Source organism: Lactuca serriola, chromosome 8 (assembly GCF_051521515.1).
Source record: "Lactuca serriola cultivar US96UC23 chromosome 8, Lser_US96UC23_V15, whole genome shotgun sequence".
Lineage (NCBI taxonomy): Eukaryota > Viridiplantae > Streptophyta > Magnoliopsida > Asterales > Asteraceae > Lactuca > Lactuca serriola.
The window spans coordinates 111,796,309-111,812,136 of record NC_136415.1 but is presented as its reverse complement, the minus strand read 5'-3'; the positions used below and the strand labels follow the sequence as shown (position 1 = coordinate 111,812,136).

Below are 15,828 nucleotides of genomic sequence, written 5' to 3'. Positions count from 1 at the left end.
ATCGGTCGAAGTTCTCGATCCATCCTGGGGCCACTAAGATGTATTTAGACCTGAAGAGGGAGTATTGGTGGCCCTGTATGTAGAGGGATGTCGCGTGGTTTGTTGAGAGGTGCTTAACCTGCCGTAGGGTTAAGGCCGAGCACCAGAGACCGCATGGTAAGTTGCAGCCTTTGGAGGTTCCCGAATGGAAGTGGGAACAAATTACCATGGATTTTATCACCAAATTGCCAAGGACTTCTAGGGGAGTCGATGCAATTTGGGTGATTGTGGACAGGTTGACAAAGAGCGCCCACTTCCTTGCTATCAGTGAGAGCTCATCCGCAGAGAAGTTAGCAGAGATGTACGTGAAGGAAGTGGTATCACGGCATGGAGTGCCGATCTCGATTGTCTCAGACTGAGATGTGTGTTTCACTTCCAGATTCTGGAAGAAGTTTCACGAGGAGTTGGGTACTAGGTTGCATTTTAGTACCGCATATCACCCCCAGACTGACGGTCAGAGTGAGCGGAAGATTCAGACGCTCGAGGACATGCTCCGGGCATGTGTGTTGGATTTCAGAGGGATTTGGGATACGTATTTGCCCTTGGCAGAGTTTTCCTACAACAACAGCCATCATCGAGCATTGGTATGCCACCCTTTAAGCTGTTGTATGGGAGGAGGTGTCGGACTCCCATTTGCTGGGGAGAGGCCGGACAGCGTGTTATGGGTAGTACAGAGATTGTGCTTCAGACGACTGAGCAGATACAGCAGGTCAGGAAGAGGTTATTGACCGCTCAGAGTCGTCAGAAGAGTTATGCGGACAGGCGCCAGTCCGAGCTCAAGTTCCAGGTCGGTGACTTTGTACTCCTGAAGGTCTCTCCTTGGAAAGGAGTGATCCGATTCAGGAAGAGGGGAAAGTTGGGGCCCCGTTATATCGGTCCTTTTCGGGTGATTGCAAGGGTAGGCAGGGTAGCCTACCGATTGGAGCTACCTACAGAGTTAGGTCAGATCCATGACACTATCCACGTGTCCCAATTACGGAAGTGTATAGCTGATGAGTCGGCAGTGGTACCATTGGAGGATATTTAGGTGGATGCGAGCCTGAATTATGCTGAGAGACCAGTGGCAATCAGAGATTGGAAGATCAAGGTTTTGAGGAACAAGGAGGTACCTTTGGTTTTGGTTCAGTGGCAACATCGAAAGGGGTCTGAGACGACTTGGGAGTCAGAGTCGGAGATGTGAGGGCAGCATACAGAGTTGTTCGAGGAATGAGACTTCGAGGGCGAAGTCTAGTTCTAGTGGGGAGAATTGTAACACCCCGAGATTCAGGTATATTCCTTTCATCATTGTTCTTTATTGTTTGGGCATGTTTAGTCCTTGAGTGGAGGGTTTGTAGCAAGTAACTATGTTGGTCGTACCAGAGGGGTACGCTGCGCGTACTCACGCGCTTAATTTGGACGCGGAGTCGCCAAGGTACGCTGGGCGTACCTAGAGTTACGTTGGGCATACCCGGCCCAGGTGCAAAAACCCTAATCCTCCTTGTGCACTATTTAAAGGGTGTTATGGCTCATTCCTTAGCCTCCATATCAGTGAGTGAAACCCTAAAAGAGAGCCCCATCGTTCTTAGTGTGTGAGAGTGTTGATTTGAGCTTGTTGGTGCTTTAGTGGCTTAGTGAAGAAGAAGGACGGGAGTTCTTGGAGGCTAAAGCTTGAGGTGCCATTTTGGATCTGAGATCTGCAGAGGAAAGGGCTACACTTGGAGGTATAAAGTTCAAAACTTTCCTCTTCTTTTGGTTGTTGTGTATGTGTCCTTTTTAGGGCTAAAAACCCCAAAGGTGGAGACTTTATGAGTGTAAAGTGCTCCATGGTCCGAGATCTGTCCCTTTTCAGTGTTACTAGTGATTTAGAGCCATAAAGTTCCCATATTGGATGTTACTTTGGAGTCATGCATGTGTTTTAAACCTTCTAGAGTTGAAGGTTGGATCATTTTGGGAGATAGTGACTAGATCAGCCATGCAAAGGCTTAAAGTCATCAACTTTATGGATTAAGGGGCTTAGATGGGGTCAGATCTAAAATATGGACGTAGGTCTTAACTATTTAAGACCTCAAGAGCAAAAGGGCTGAAGTAGGGGAGTACGCCGGGCGTAATCCCTCATACGCGCCGCGTACTGGGTGGCGCTCCCCGATTCTGAGATGCAGCCGGGTACGCTCAGCGTACACATCTGGTACGCGCAGCGTAACCCAAAGAGTTGACTTTTGGTTGACTTTTAGGGTATGGTCTATTGTGGGACTTTGAGCTATGAGAGGGGTAAAATGGTCTTTTACCCTTCTGGGAGTGTCATAAGAGAGCATAGCCTAGCCTTTGAGAGTTATATTAAATAGAGTGTTATCTTCATATGATTAGGCAGAGGCTAGGCCAGCATTTACCGAGTCAGAGATTTACCGAGATACCCGAGGTGAGTCTTCTCACTATACTTTACCTAGTGTGGTAATAGAGTTAAGAGACAGAGTATTATAGAGTTATATGCCAGTGTGATTGCATGTTATTATGTGTTGTGATTTATTGTGATATGTGATATGCATGATTCAGAGTTACAGAGTTGGGACTTTCGGGTCCCTAGAGTTAGGGCCAGAGGGCCCACAGAGAGTTGGGGTTGGAGGGCCCCACTGAGACACATTGACCAGAGGGTCAACAGAGTTACAACCTCGAGTGGCTATTATGTGATTAGTGTGGTATTTTGGGGAACTCACTAAGCTTATGCTTACAGTGTTCAATGTTATGTACTTCAGGTACCAGTGATGACCGCGGGAAGGCGCCGGCTTGATTCGTACACACACATGGGACTGGATGTATTTTGATCTTGGGAGACATTTGTGAAATAAAAACACGATGTTATGACATTTTATGAATGAATGGTTTTAATTAAAATGTGTTTTCAAATGTGAAAAATTGCTTTAATTTTTACGGTGTTACAACAGCCGTGAACCCGTTCACGGTCGTAAGCCTGTTCACGATGGGTGGACCCCACCACCATACACCTAACCAATATATATGAGCTCCTACCCCTCATTTACACTTTTTTGGCCGAAAACTCCCCCAGTCTCTCTCTAACCTCTCAACCGCAAACACCAAAATACCCTCTTTTCTTCCAAAAATCATCAAGAATCACCTTTGGGCGTTATTGTGGAGCATCTAAAACACATTTTTCGTCGGATCAAGCATCGCTGTTCTTGAGTTCTTGGCCGAGAACCTTTCAAATATTTAAACCTTCAAGGGCCGCAATCCGTTCACGGCCGTGAAACCTTCAAACATTCATATTTCTTTCAAGAACATCGTTCACAACCGTAAACCCTTCAAGGGGTTGTTCACGGCCGAGAACAGTTCACAGCCGTAATCCCCTTCACGGCCGTAAACCCTCCCTAAGTGGTGAACTTGGCTTGAAACCCGCTTGCCCCAATTCAATCGAGTTCCGGTAACATTCCTAAACCAAAAGCAAGTGTTTTTCCAACACTATAAATAATGGTTTCGCTAATAAAATGCATAAATGTATTTAATTGATATTAGGATCCCGTTAAGTGTCGCGTACACCAATTCGAGGGTCTTCACTCCCAGTTTTGTGACAACCCAAAAATGTTTATCATGTAAATTCCATCCAATCAACCAAAAGTTAGACTTAATTCCATTGCCTTCTAGCCTTGTCAAGGGTCATTCTAATGAGTTCTAAGCCTAGTACACTTTTGGATTGGATGTTGAGAAGTCTTAACTTATGATTAGAGGAATGAAATTGATCCGGAAAACCCACCAAAAGGTGTTCACGGCCGTGAACCCAAGGGTGATCGTGAACCCCTCCTATATATATATATATATATATATATATATATATATATATATATATACTTTTCCTTCATTTATTCCTCACTTCTCCTTCTCTTGGCTGCAAACAACCCCTTTCTCTCTCAAGTATCATAAGTTCAAGAACACCATTTCCACTCTTTCACCCCCTTTCCTTTGTATCTCCTTAGAATACAACTTAGGATCTTCAAACACTAGCCAAAACACAAAGATCTTCAAGTGTTCTTCAAGTTTGGGCTGTGAACCACTCATCAAGTTGGGTCGTGAACCATTCATCCATTTGGGCCGTGAACTCCATTGGACTGTGAACCATTCATCCATTTGGACCGTGAACTCCATTGGGCCGTGAACCATTCATCCATTTGGGCCATGAACTCCATTGGGTCGTGAGCTGTCCTTCATTTGGGCCGTGAACACTCCTTCAACCACTTATCTTGTTTACAACACTTCTTTGGTGAGTTATCCTTGCATCCTAGGTTGTTTCCAATCACCTTTGTAGTTAGATTTGCTAATTTCATACATATATGTATCGATATATGTCATTTAGGACTTGTTTGTGTCTCGGGACTTCATTCGTTGAACTTCTCATCCTTACGTGAATCTTCATTTGAATCTATTGGATTAGTGTCTAAGCTCGTAACTATAAGTGGTAAGTGTTTGACTTGGTTATGCATGGTCCTTTTGGGTTGCCTTCACCAAAACAACTAGATAGGATGATTTATGAAGAAAGAGGTTAATTATGGCTTATTAATATATTATATGAATAATATATTAAAAGAGAAATCATAGAGTTTAATTAATATTAGACAAGAATTAATTAAGAACTTAATTATGTGGCTAAAAGAGATTAATTAGACTTGGGGGACTAATATTCTAATTATAAGATAATTGCATTGTGGGCAATGGATTTCTAAAGGGAAGGGGATTGGATGAAGTCTATGGGAAGCCCATATGATTTTCGTCCAAGGGCCTTCTAGATAGGTTCCATGGGTTGCTTAAGGCCTAAGCAGAGAATTATGGTTTCTCTTGAAACCCTAGCAGCCCACACAAGTATAAATAGACCCCTAGGGTTCCCAAAAACGTGGCTAAGTCTTCTTGTAGAGATCTTGGACGGTTTTGGTGCTCCTCCCCTCTTTCCAATATCATCCTCTTACTTGTGGTGTTTGTAAGCCATTAGAGGAGTGACATTTGTGACTCTAAGCTCCAAGGAAACAAGATTCAAGCCATTCTATAAGGGGTAATCATCTAGATCTGTTCTTACATGTTAATTTCGATATATATATATATATATATATATATATATATATATATATATATATATATATATATATATGCTAGATCTAGGTTTTATGAGATTTGGATGATTATTGCATATTTCTTAGACAAACTAGATCCAAAAGCTTTAGGGTTTTCATGTACACCATATGATTGATGTAGTGCTCAAAACTCATCAGTGGTATCAGAGCCTAGGTTGTTTGTTTGATGTATTTGATGCTTTTCATAATCATTCAAGCTGTAAATCGCGAAAATCTATTTTCTTGAGCTTGAACTCATCGAGTTCATAGTGGAACTCACTGAGTTCACTAGCAACTCGACGAGTCCAATGCTGGCTCGACGAGTCGGAGTGTCAGATGCCAGGTTTTTCAGGATTTTGAGCTGTTTTGGCTTGCGATAATTACCATAAATGTTTTTCATTAATAAAATCCGAATTTTATCAATATTTGGTGACTATCCTTACCAAAATAGAAGATAATTATCTAAATTAAGAAAATTACTTGTTTTATAAGATAAATATTAATTATTTGTAATTTTGTTTTGAATTATCTAGTAAGAAATTGAATTAGGTCAAATTTAGATAATTTCCAATTATTTGATTAATTTTAATTATTTGTAATTTGATCTAGATGGTTTTGAAAAGTTTCAAAACTTGCCATCAAGTTTTGGAATTTAATTGTTTGATTAAAAGTTTAATTTTGAAATATTTAAATTTTAAACCCTAATGTTTTGAAATGTTTCAAAACCTGCCCTCAAGTTTTGGAATTTAAATTTTTGATTAAAAGTTTAATTTTTGAAATTTTAAATTCTAAAACCCTAGTTTTGAAAAGTTCAAATTACACCCTTATGGTTTTATTAATTTAATTAAAAGTATAATTAAAATAGACTTAATAATTCCGTAATAATATAGTTTATATTTAATTAAACTAAAAGTGTAATTTATAAAATTAAATCACCTAGTATTTTAAAAGTGTAAAATACACCCTTATAATATGTATAACTTAAACTACTAGTCTTACTGTTAGTAGGCCTCATTCATGAAGCCGATCTATAAGGGAGTATAAGGTTATGACCTATAAAATGACCGTTTAATGGGTGTCCACTCTCACCCACGCTTCCTTGATTGGTGGAGGGTCGTTAGCCGAACGGGTAGGATATGGCAAGCCCTTTCCATTAAAAGTATAATGAATTATAAAGTAACTAAATGTTTTTACAAAATTCCCAAATCTTAGTTACTTTAGGAAAAAGTGAATTTAATGCAATTCCATGAAATTACACTTTGTACCCTTGCTAAGACGTTAGTGGAGCGTGTGTGGTTAACCGGCACACTAAATGTGCTCTAAGCAAAGGTGGCAAAGGCTGACTCGATGTTTGTCATAGATCGATGGAGCGTGTGTGGCTAACTGGCACGTCGATTAGGTGACCGTAACATTGGGGGCACCATGTACATTTGCATGGTTATTCACACCATGTTTTCTGATCCTTGGCATCCCAGTCACAAAACGAGGGGCATATCGAGATTTAAACATGTCGTTAAAAAGTTCGATGAATCTCAAAGGATCTAGGAGTTTTCAATACATTTAAAATTTAATCTCCTTTTCGTTTTTCATGGTGGAAAATTAGTGAATTGTCATTCACTTACCTTCAAATGTCCTGCAATTTGGATTACGAAGTCCCTCTTCCAAATTGTAGAATATTGTGTTGGGTCCTAGCCTTAATATCTCATTTAGGTGTTTTATTAAGGACTCAATCAATCAACTAACTTGAATTTTCTCCCGTTTTGTAGATGTCAAAGTATGACAACTATGGTCTTCCCAAATCCCTTGGAACAAGCTTTCCACATAAAGATGATATTCCACGATTCGATCAAGGAACAAGAGATAATGCTTCACTTCCTCCACCTCCTCCTATTGTTCTCCCCGAACCACAAGTTCGTAGGCCTGAAAATTTCAAGCTCACTCAAGCCCTTTTGGCAAGTAAACATGAAGAAGGAAAGTCAGTGTGTGCACACATCTTAAAGATGAAGTCACACATTGATCGGTTAAGAATGCTAGGAGTCGTTGTCTGTGAGAAGTTGGTTGTTGACTTGGTTCTTCGATCTCTTCCTGACTCATATAGTGAGTTCGTAAAAGAGTACTATATGATGGACCACGATGTAACCCTCATCGATTTCACCTATTTGCTTGTTGCTACTGAATCAGCAATGGTTTGGCACACTGGAGAAGCAAAGTTGATTGGTATATCTGCCTTCCAAACCTCCATGGACATAGGCAATGGCAACGAAAGGCATGCCATGGTCGCAAAGTTTGACCATAAGAGAAAGGCAAAGTCTGAAGTAGTTATGTGTGTTGTTCCAAAAGATTCAATTTGCTTTTATTGCCAAGAGAAGGGACATTAGAGACAAAGCTTCCCTATCTACCTGAGAGATCTAAGAGATGAGAGAGTCAAGACGTAAGGCTCTACTTCAGGTAAAATCCATTAACTAACTCCATAAGTTCCTATATTTGATTCTTAATACATGATGTGATAAGATTGCATTTTGATGTTTTGAAGTATTGAAGAAAAGAGATGAAGCTTAAAGGAAGAAGTAAGCTAAGTCTGATCGCGAAGAAATGAATTTCGATTGCATGATTCGATGATCGGATTTTTGGAGCTGCTACTTTTAGAGTTATGATAGATTTCTTAGGAATATGTAATAGCGTAGTTTTTCATATTGTCTGCGAGAGTGTATAAATATACTAAATTATTCCTAAGATGTTTTAATTACTATGTAAATTGAGTTGATGTTCTTTTCTTGGTAACAAGGGGTATGTTTTTAAGCTTACCGACCATCACGATTTCCCTGGGGCATGTGATAGTTGTTGTAACGCCCGGGTTTCAGGGCTAAGCATTTTTGTCAATGTAATAGTCTAGGTCAACTCTTGTAACTCTTTTTGAAGTAATAAAGATGAAATATTTGAGTATTACGTGAATTATATGAGTTTATTATTTAATTATAAATGTATAATTAATAAAGAATAAAAAATGAGCGTCAAAAATTAAAGTGTGAGATAATCCCGATATCTCTACATAAAGTTGTAGAATATGTCTCAGGGTTTCCGTGCATATAAGGAACGCCGAAATCCGAGTTATAACGAAGAAGTTATGACCCGTCGAAGTTTCACGACAGAACCGGCACGATACCGGGAAGCGTGAATAGTGAATTTACGATAGAGCGAGATTTAGCCTTAGTGATCTAAACGAAAGTCGTAGAATATGTTAAACTAAGAACATCGATAAAAAGAACGCCCAAATCTGACTTCGTATGAAGAAGTTATGAGATTTTAAACAGACCAATCCTGTCCCGGCTTGTTAAAAATATAACTTTAAAAATAAACTCAAAATTAGCCGACGGAGTCTAAACGAAAGTTGTAGAGTACATCTTCACCTACGCGTGGATATAAAGAACGTCAAAAACGGAGTTCATATGAACGAGTTACAAATTATAATAGCATATTTACGTATTAAAATAAAGTATAAATCATGTATACGTACACATATATATACATATGTATATATCATTAGAAAGGTATCGACGATGCGGTCATTATAAGACTAATGTTGAGTTCTTTCGACATTAGTTTAGTACAAATATCATTAAATCCATTTATAATAGTATTATAGAGGGGTGTTTTGTTGTTTATATAACTAAAAGGTCATTAAGTAATTATGGAGGGTAGTTTTTGAAAATTCAATTAGTATAAATAAGAGCCTTGGGCTCTCATATTTCTTGCACCATTCTCTTGATTCAAGAGTCTTTCTCTCCTTATCCCCCGAGCATTTCGGTCCCTCGTGATTCGACTTCTCTTTCTGTAGCTTAGTATAGTAAGGTGAGCGCTGAAGCGCTGCACGAATCTTTCTTAGAAAGATTCAGCGACGAAGTTCTGCCCCTGCAGAGCCCGACTCCTAGCTAAAACCCCCTTGTAAGTAAGTTATGCTTACCTTATTTTAATATAGCTTATATTTAAAATTAGTATTGTTATTATGAACTTATAATAAATATTTGAGCTATTATTATAACTTATATAAGTGTCGTTATAATATTTTTTTTAACTACTCGCGGTACGGGGAATCTGGTTTAAAGGGCCGCATAGGGTTGTTGGATTTCAGAAGTGCTATATGCCAAAATGGTCCTGCCCTCCGGTGTTTTATGTCTGGCCCCTGTCTGTACATAGTGGTTGGAAAATATTGTTTAACGCTTATATAATAATAATAATACTAAGACTAATAGTTGGTCACGGTAAATATTAGACTAAAATTTAGCGATAATAATGCTAGGTTTCGTCAAAGGAAAATAGAATCGTTAGAAGCAAGCGCTGCCCGATTTTGGAATCATCACCTTAACAAGTGAGTGCATAGTTACTTTCAACTTACACATAGATATGAAGTATTTTATATAAATTACGTGCTATGTGTGCATATTATCTGAATACTTGCTATCTATGCTAGATGAACGTTGTTATACATGTTTTCAATGATTTAAACTGTATATGTATTTTATATCTACGAAAATGTTGGGGTAAAACATGGGTAGATGCAATAGGTGATGTGTGATAAAATGATGAGAGGCCTCGATGTTGATGTTGTTGATTCTGTCATCTAGCGGAGTATGGATGACGACCACGGACTCTTCTAGACAGTCCAGTGGAACACTAGCAGGCTCGCAACCTGTAGGTGTTTGTGAACGATATGTTCACCGGTGTACTCCATCCCCCACATGGTTGCCTTTAGGACATTTATTGCTGAGGAATCCCCTTAGCAGTAGTGTCCGTCCCGATGATGATCCTTAGGCTAGGTCCCTTATGATAGGTGTTTAGGGACGTAAAGTGAGGATAACGGGAACGGGTAATCGGGTTATTGTTGATCGATGAAATTAATAAACTTATTTATTGTGGGTTGAAAACCCTATGTGCTCACCAGGCTCCCAAGCCTGACCCACTCAGTTTTATGTATTACAGGTAGTGGCGCATGAGCATAGGTGTGATGTTTTGGACGAGGGATTACGGATATAGGCCTGTAGATATGAAATAATGTAGTAAGGCTTATAATGTACTGTTTATGCTTTTGATCTGTACGAACATGACATCCCGAGTCTTTTAATGAAATACATTTCTATGGAAATGCTTTTGATAAATCTTTATCATATTTTTGTTTTGGGACAAATTCCGCAACACTTTCATTTAAAATGTAACTCTGATTTTTAAACAAAGCATAAACAAACCGGTCTTTTATGGCCGTGATTTTGGGGATGTCACAGTTGTACTCTGGAGGAAATGTAGTTGATCAGGCTACATTCACCCCTTAATACAACTATGAACAGTCCCGACTTAACCGAGATGCCAGTATCATCTTATTTGATTTGGTATTATGTTCTTTTTCCTATCTCGCACAAGTAAAGGTGTTTTATCGTTGTATTTTATTTTTTTGTTCAGAGTTGTTTTAGTCCCTCTTTGGTTTATAGTTGCATATCAATGTGTGGTTAGATATCCCAGTTCACTATAAACAGAGCTCTGATACCAACCTGTCACACCCCCGAACCAGACGGCGGAAACGTCCGAGGGCTCACGTGACTTAAATTGAATATCATCACAATGAATATACATGAAACATAACATAAACATCACCATGCATTAATACATTACAACTGACATTGTTCACATCAAGTACATTGTCTAAATATTACATATCCATAGCATAAATTGTTTGAGAGTTTTCAAAATATAACATCCTAACACACTTGGTATTATTCTTCAGCTTATCTGTTACCTGAGAATACAAGTCATTTTGAAAAACGCCAACATATGGAATGTTGGTGAGTTCATAAGTAGGGTTGTTATGAAAATGTTTTGTGCAGTTTATAAAACCCAGAAAATCTGATATTTTCTGAAAAGACAATTGTTTATACTAAAGTGTGAAGATCCATAGGTTTGTGCATGAATGATTTCAAAACATGTATAAATGAGAAGTTTTTCATTATAGTTATTGAAAATACAAGTGAATGGTGTTGATTTCCTCGAAAAACCCGATGTTTTCTGATAACATAATATGATTGTTTCGAATTATTATACCGTCACAACGAATGATTATGATTTTCCTTGATTTCTCGGATAGCATTGGATTTATTATGTGAGTCGTTATAACCATGCATGATAATGACTAGTTCGTCTGTCTTAGCATTCTAGTGAACGCCAGAATTGATCTTAAGATTTTGTCACCCTAGACTGGCCGAGTCTAACTGTAGCGAACAACTGAGGTGTGGGGGAGTCACCCCCGTATAGGTCTATACACAAGCTCTCGCCTTCCCTCCAGGAGACTTTGATTATAACTACAGACTACGAATGAAACTTAAAGGTGTCGCCCTTTATTACTCACTTAATCCAAACGAATTCGATTACCATTGATTAACGACCTGTATTTGTTTGCTTGAATTGAAGGTAAGCCTAACAAACGAGGAGAAGAGGATTACGAGGTCCTGCTAATTACATGTGTTATTTAAGGCTGTTGGGTACGAAGGACGCGTTGGCCCATTTCACATATGATTTATTTGGACCTTACTAGCAATGCTAATGGGCCACTGAGGCCCAATAGCACGTAAAAGCCATTGAGGGTCCCTTAAGCATGTAATTGGGTTACAAGAGGCCCAATAGACAATTATTATTGTTAGGCCCAAAAGTCATGTTGATGGGTCACGAAGGCCCAATAAGCATGATTAGAATCTTTCAAGCCCAACAATTTGAATATTTACTTGTTTTAGGTATAGTATAATTGTCGGAAGTTTGATTGAACAATTGTTAAATCGCAATTGCACGAAGCTTGTCGATTGTTTATAACGATATTTGAAAAAATATGTATATTCTTCATTCTATTTTCATAAGTTATAATTTGGTATTTTTGACACAAGTATCTTAATAATAAAATAATTGACTCAAAATATTGGTTTGACCTACTCGGCCATTCTTTAATAAAAGTGACAATCTTAGTCCCTTTTTTTATAAAAAAAGACATTTTAGGCCCTTAAACCATTTTCTTGACATTTTTGGCCCATATACTTGTTTAAATAATGTTTTGAGTGAATTACTGAAACCGTCCCTATGGTTTGGTCAAAATTGCACATTTGGTCCCTATTTTTTTTTGCACTCGGATTGTCCCTATGGTTTGATTTTGTTGCGTTTTTCGTCCCTATGGTTTGGTAAAAATTGCATGTTTGGTCCCTAACTTTACGTATGTAAGGGACGAAAAATGCAACAAAATCAAACCACAGGGACAAAAAACGCAAAAAAATCAAACCACAGGGATGATCCGAGTGCAAAAAAAAAGTTAGGACCAAACGTGCAATTTTGACCAAACCACATGGACGATTTCAGTAATTTACTCTAATGTTTTTAACTCAAAATTTACTCTTTGGCCCAAACCCAACAAATAAAGGGGTACAAATGACTCCAAAAACATTGTTACTTTGCACTAAAAATGTAATACAATGTAACCAGGGTCAATCCACAGAGACACGGGACAAATGCTTATACCTTTTTGCGTAAGGTACAATATGATCACAAAATAGGGGGATTTAAATGCAATGATTCAAATAATAGCTAATTTAATGAGTAAGCAATTGATTAAGTGAAATAAGTTCAAGATTTGTAAGTACTCCAACTCGATGCAAGACAAATTAGCAATGTGATTCCATGGATGACAAGATATTTGTTTAATTCTATCTAAGTTGGTACTTGAAGCTCTAACACTTCCCATTCACCACAATAATTAACCAAAACAAGCTCTTTGATTAATCCTAACCTTACCAACCTAATCTAAACAAGCTCTTAGAATTGGATTGAAAGTTTGCTTTAAGCTTTATGTGAATGTTCCCAACAACACTCAATACTCCTCACAAGCTCGGGAGTGTAAAAGTGTGTGAAAAGATTTACACTAAATTTATTCAATAGAAATCAAATTAGTGCTTGTTACCTAGTCCAATTTACAAAACAATTACGGATTTTGCAATTAGATAACTTGAATGATCTAACCCTAATCCAAATGGCCAATAAGAATCACAATTAGAATCAAACATTCGATTGAGAAAATTTTCAAATTCACTAGATAGAAAATTGAAAGCAAAAATCAGGTCATATGATTGAAATCACATCCAAATGTCAAGTCATAAAATTGGAGAATTAAGTTTCTAGCCACTCATGACTAGAACAAACACAAACATAGAAATTAAGGGTTTTCAAGCAACAATTGTCTTCTTAAAGCTCCCAAAATCGCCTCCTAGAACTCCAAAATACGACCCCCCTTCCTTTTGAATCGGTTACATTCTTTAAATTAGAATAAAACTGTTTTAAAAACTGGCGGCGCGTTTACACGGCCCGTGTAAACTATAACCGACCATTTACACGGCCGTGTAAATACAAAAAGTAAATTGTTGAAATCTGCCATGCCTTCGAAGTACATTGCTAACAAGTATGCATTTACACGGCCCGTGTAAACTATAGGCTTCCATTTACACGGCCGTGTAAATCTATGAAAAACTAAAATCTTCATTTTCCTCTTATCTCTCTCCTCAATGATCCGCAAGTCCCAAATTTTTGTCCTCAACTCTTTTTAACCTCCTAAAGCAAGATCCAACCTCAAAAAGTCCCTGAAATATCATAAAAGTATGTGAATGGAATTGCATCATGAAAAATCCCGAAAAATATGCAGAATGCATGAGTTTAAACCTAAATGCAATGCACTTTTATGGATTAAAACTACAAAATGGATGCATGAAATGCACCTAACAAATCTCCCCAAGCTTGAACCTTTCTTGCCCTCAAGAAAGAACAAGAAAAATTTTAACTAGAGAAAATAAAATAAAGGAGAAGAAAAGAAAATCAAAGTCAAAACTCTTTTTAAAATCTAACGCATGAAATTAAAACAAACTTGATAAAGATCCAACCCAATTAACCCTGTTTTTGTACCATGGTTGAGAATGTACCTGTCATTCCTTGAGTCAATTTAGCTTTACTCTCAAAATATCATATAATAATAGAAACAAAACTTAGCCACTCCCTAATACAACTCAACAGAATCAAAGATCACAACACTTATTCCCTCTCAATATCAACAAGTCAATTCATGGAACCAATTATGGTCTTACTCTCGTAAAATTGTATGTGACAAAACATGCTCAATCATCTTTGTTTCACAAAATATATCAATGCCCGATTTCAGTTGTTTGTTGCTCAACAACAATCTTTTTCTGAAAAGTTTTTTCTAAAAATTCCCTAATATTTACTCAGATTGGCTACAAATTTCAGACCATTTACACCAGTCAAAGTAATTAAATTCAGCCCCAATGTCATAAGTTCAAATCCAAGTCCAAAGGAATCTTTTGGTGACCACATATTTTTCCTATATATATTATTCAATAAAGATATAAACTCAAATATATACAAACTTCCTAATTACATTTTTTTACAAATAAAGCTCATGGCTTTCTTTGAAATCCGTATAACGGGCTTCCAACCAACACATCCAGATCAAATGACCTTAATGTGCTAGATTTATAGGGATCCTTCGGGTTTACTTGCCCGAACCTCAAAGGCCACAGATTAACTTTATTTGGTTATCAAGTTCATGACTTTCTATGGAACCCGTGTAGCGAACTTTCGACCCAATCAGTCCCAAACTATTTAGCTTTAGGCGATTAGGTGTAGAACACCCCTCGGAGTTTACTTGTTCGAATTCCAAAGGTCACAGATTAACTTAATAACATTTATTATTATTATTATTATTATTATTATTATTATTAAGACATATTCACTAACTAAGATAACACATCACAATCTAGTTAATTTATTTGTTTGGCCTATTTCTTTATACTTTCGTCCTTGACTTTTCTATTGTGGGACATCTCACGGTCTATTACCGTGAAGGGCTTCGAGACATTTTTCAGGGGACTAAAGTTAACATGCATAGGCCCGTAGGTATAGTTGGAAACTATGTCCCCAAGCAGGGTATATAAAAGGAAATGAACAGAAATGACTTTTAGAGCGCTGGAAAGCTCGGGACATTGAGATTTTATATTATTTTTATGAATTTTTGAATTTGGCATTTTAAGTTCAATTGAGCATTACTACTCATAAGACCAGTCATATGTCCCAAAGAATTAACTCATACCTGCTGTTATGCTCCAATGTTGACAATCTTCTCACTTTCTATTTTGCACAAGTAGCTTCGGGAGGTGTGTTCGTGTGCGATTAACTTGCTTTAAGATTTTTCAATATAAAGAGCAAGCTAATATCAAGGTACATGACTCACTTACCAGCTCAACTGTTTTGAAAAGATTCGGTTGCTAGGGATTGGATTTTTTTTTAGTGAATGCAATACAAAAATTTAAATGCAAACAAAATAATAAAAATTAGAATAGAAAGAAAATCTTTTTGGTTTTTTGAAAAATTTTCTATGCAGAAAAATGAACAAGAAAATAAAAATTAATGCAATATGTACAAAATTACATGCAACGGGATTTATGCATGGATGGATGCCTCTCCCCAAGCTTAAAATATAGCATCGTCCTCGATGCTTGGAGAGAGGCATAACCAGCTTATTGAGAATCAGGCGGTGGAGGATATGGTGGGAACTGTGAAGGGTAATCAGTAGGATAAAATGAAGGCCACTAGGGTTGGGATGATGATGGGTGCTACT

General features: G+C 37.7%; 1 long non-coding RNA gene across 1 annotated transcript; it reads left to right on the top strand.

Annotated features, from left to right (window-relative positions):
- The first annotated feature begins 8,982 nt into the window (after positions 1 to 8,982).
- On the top strand, positions 8,983 to 10,392 carry LOC145065546 (uncharacterized). Its single transcript, XR_013688448.1, has 3 exons — positions 8,983 to 9,068; positions 9,424 to 9,492; positions 10,104 to 10,392. It is a non-coding gene; the product is annotated as an uncharacterized LOC145065546 (long non-coding RNA).
- Positions 10,393 to 15,828: the final 5,436 nt, after the last annotated feature.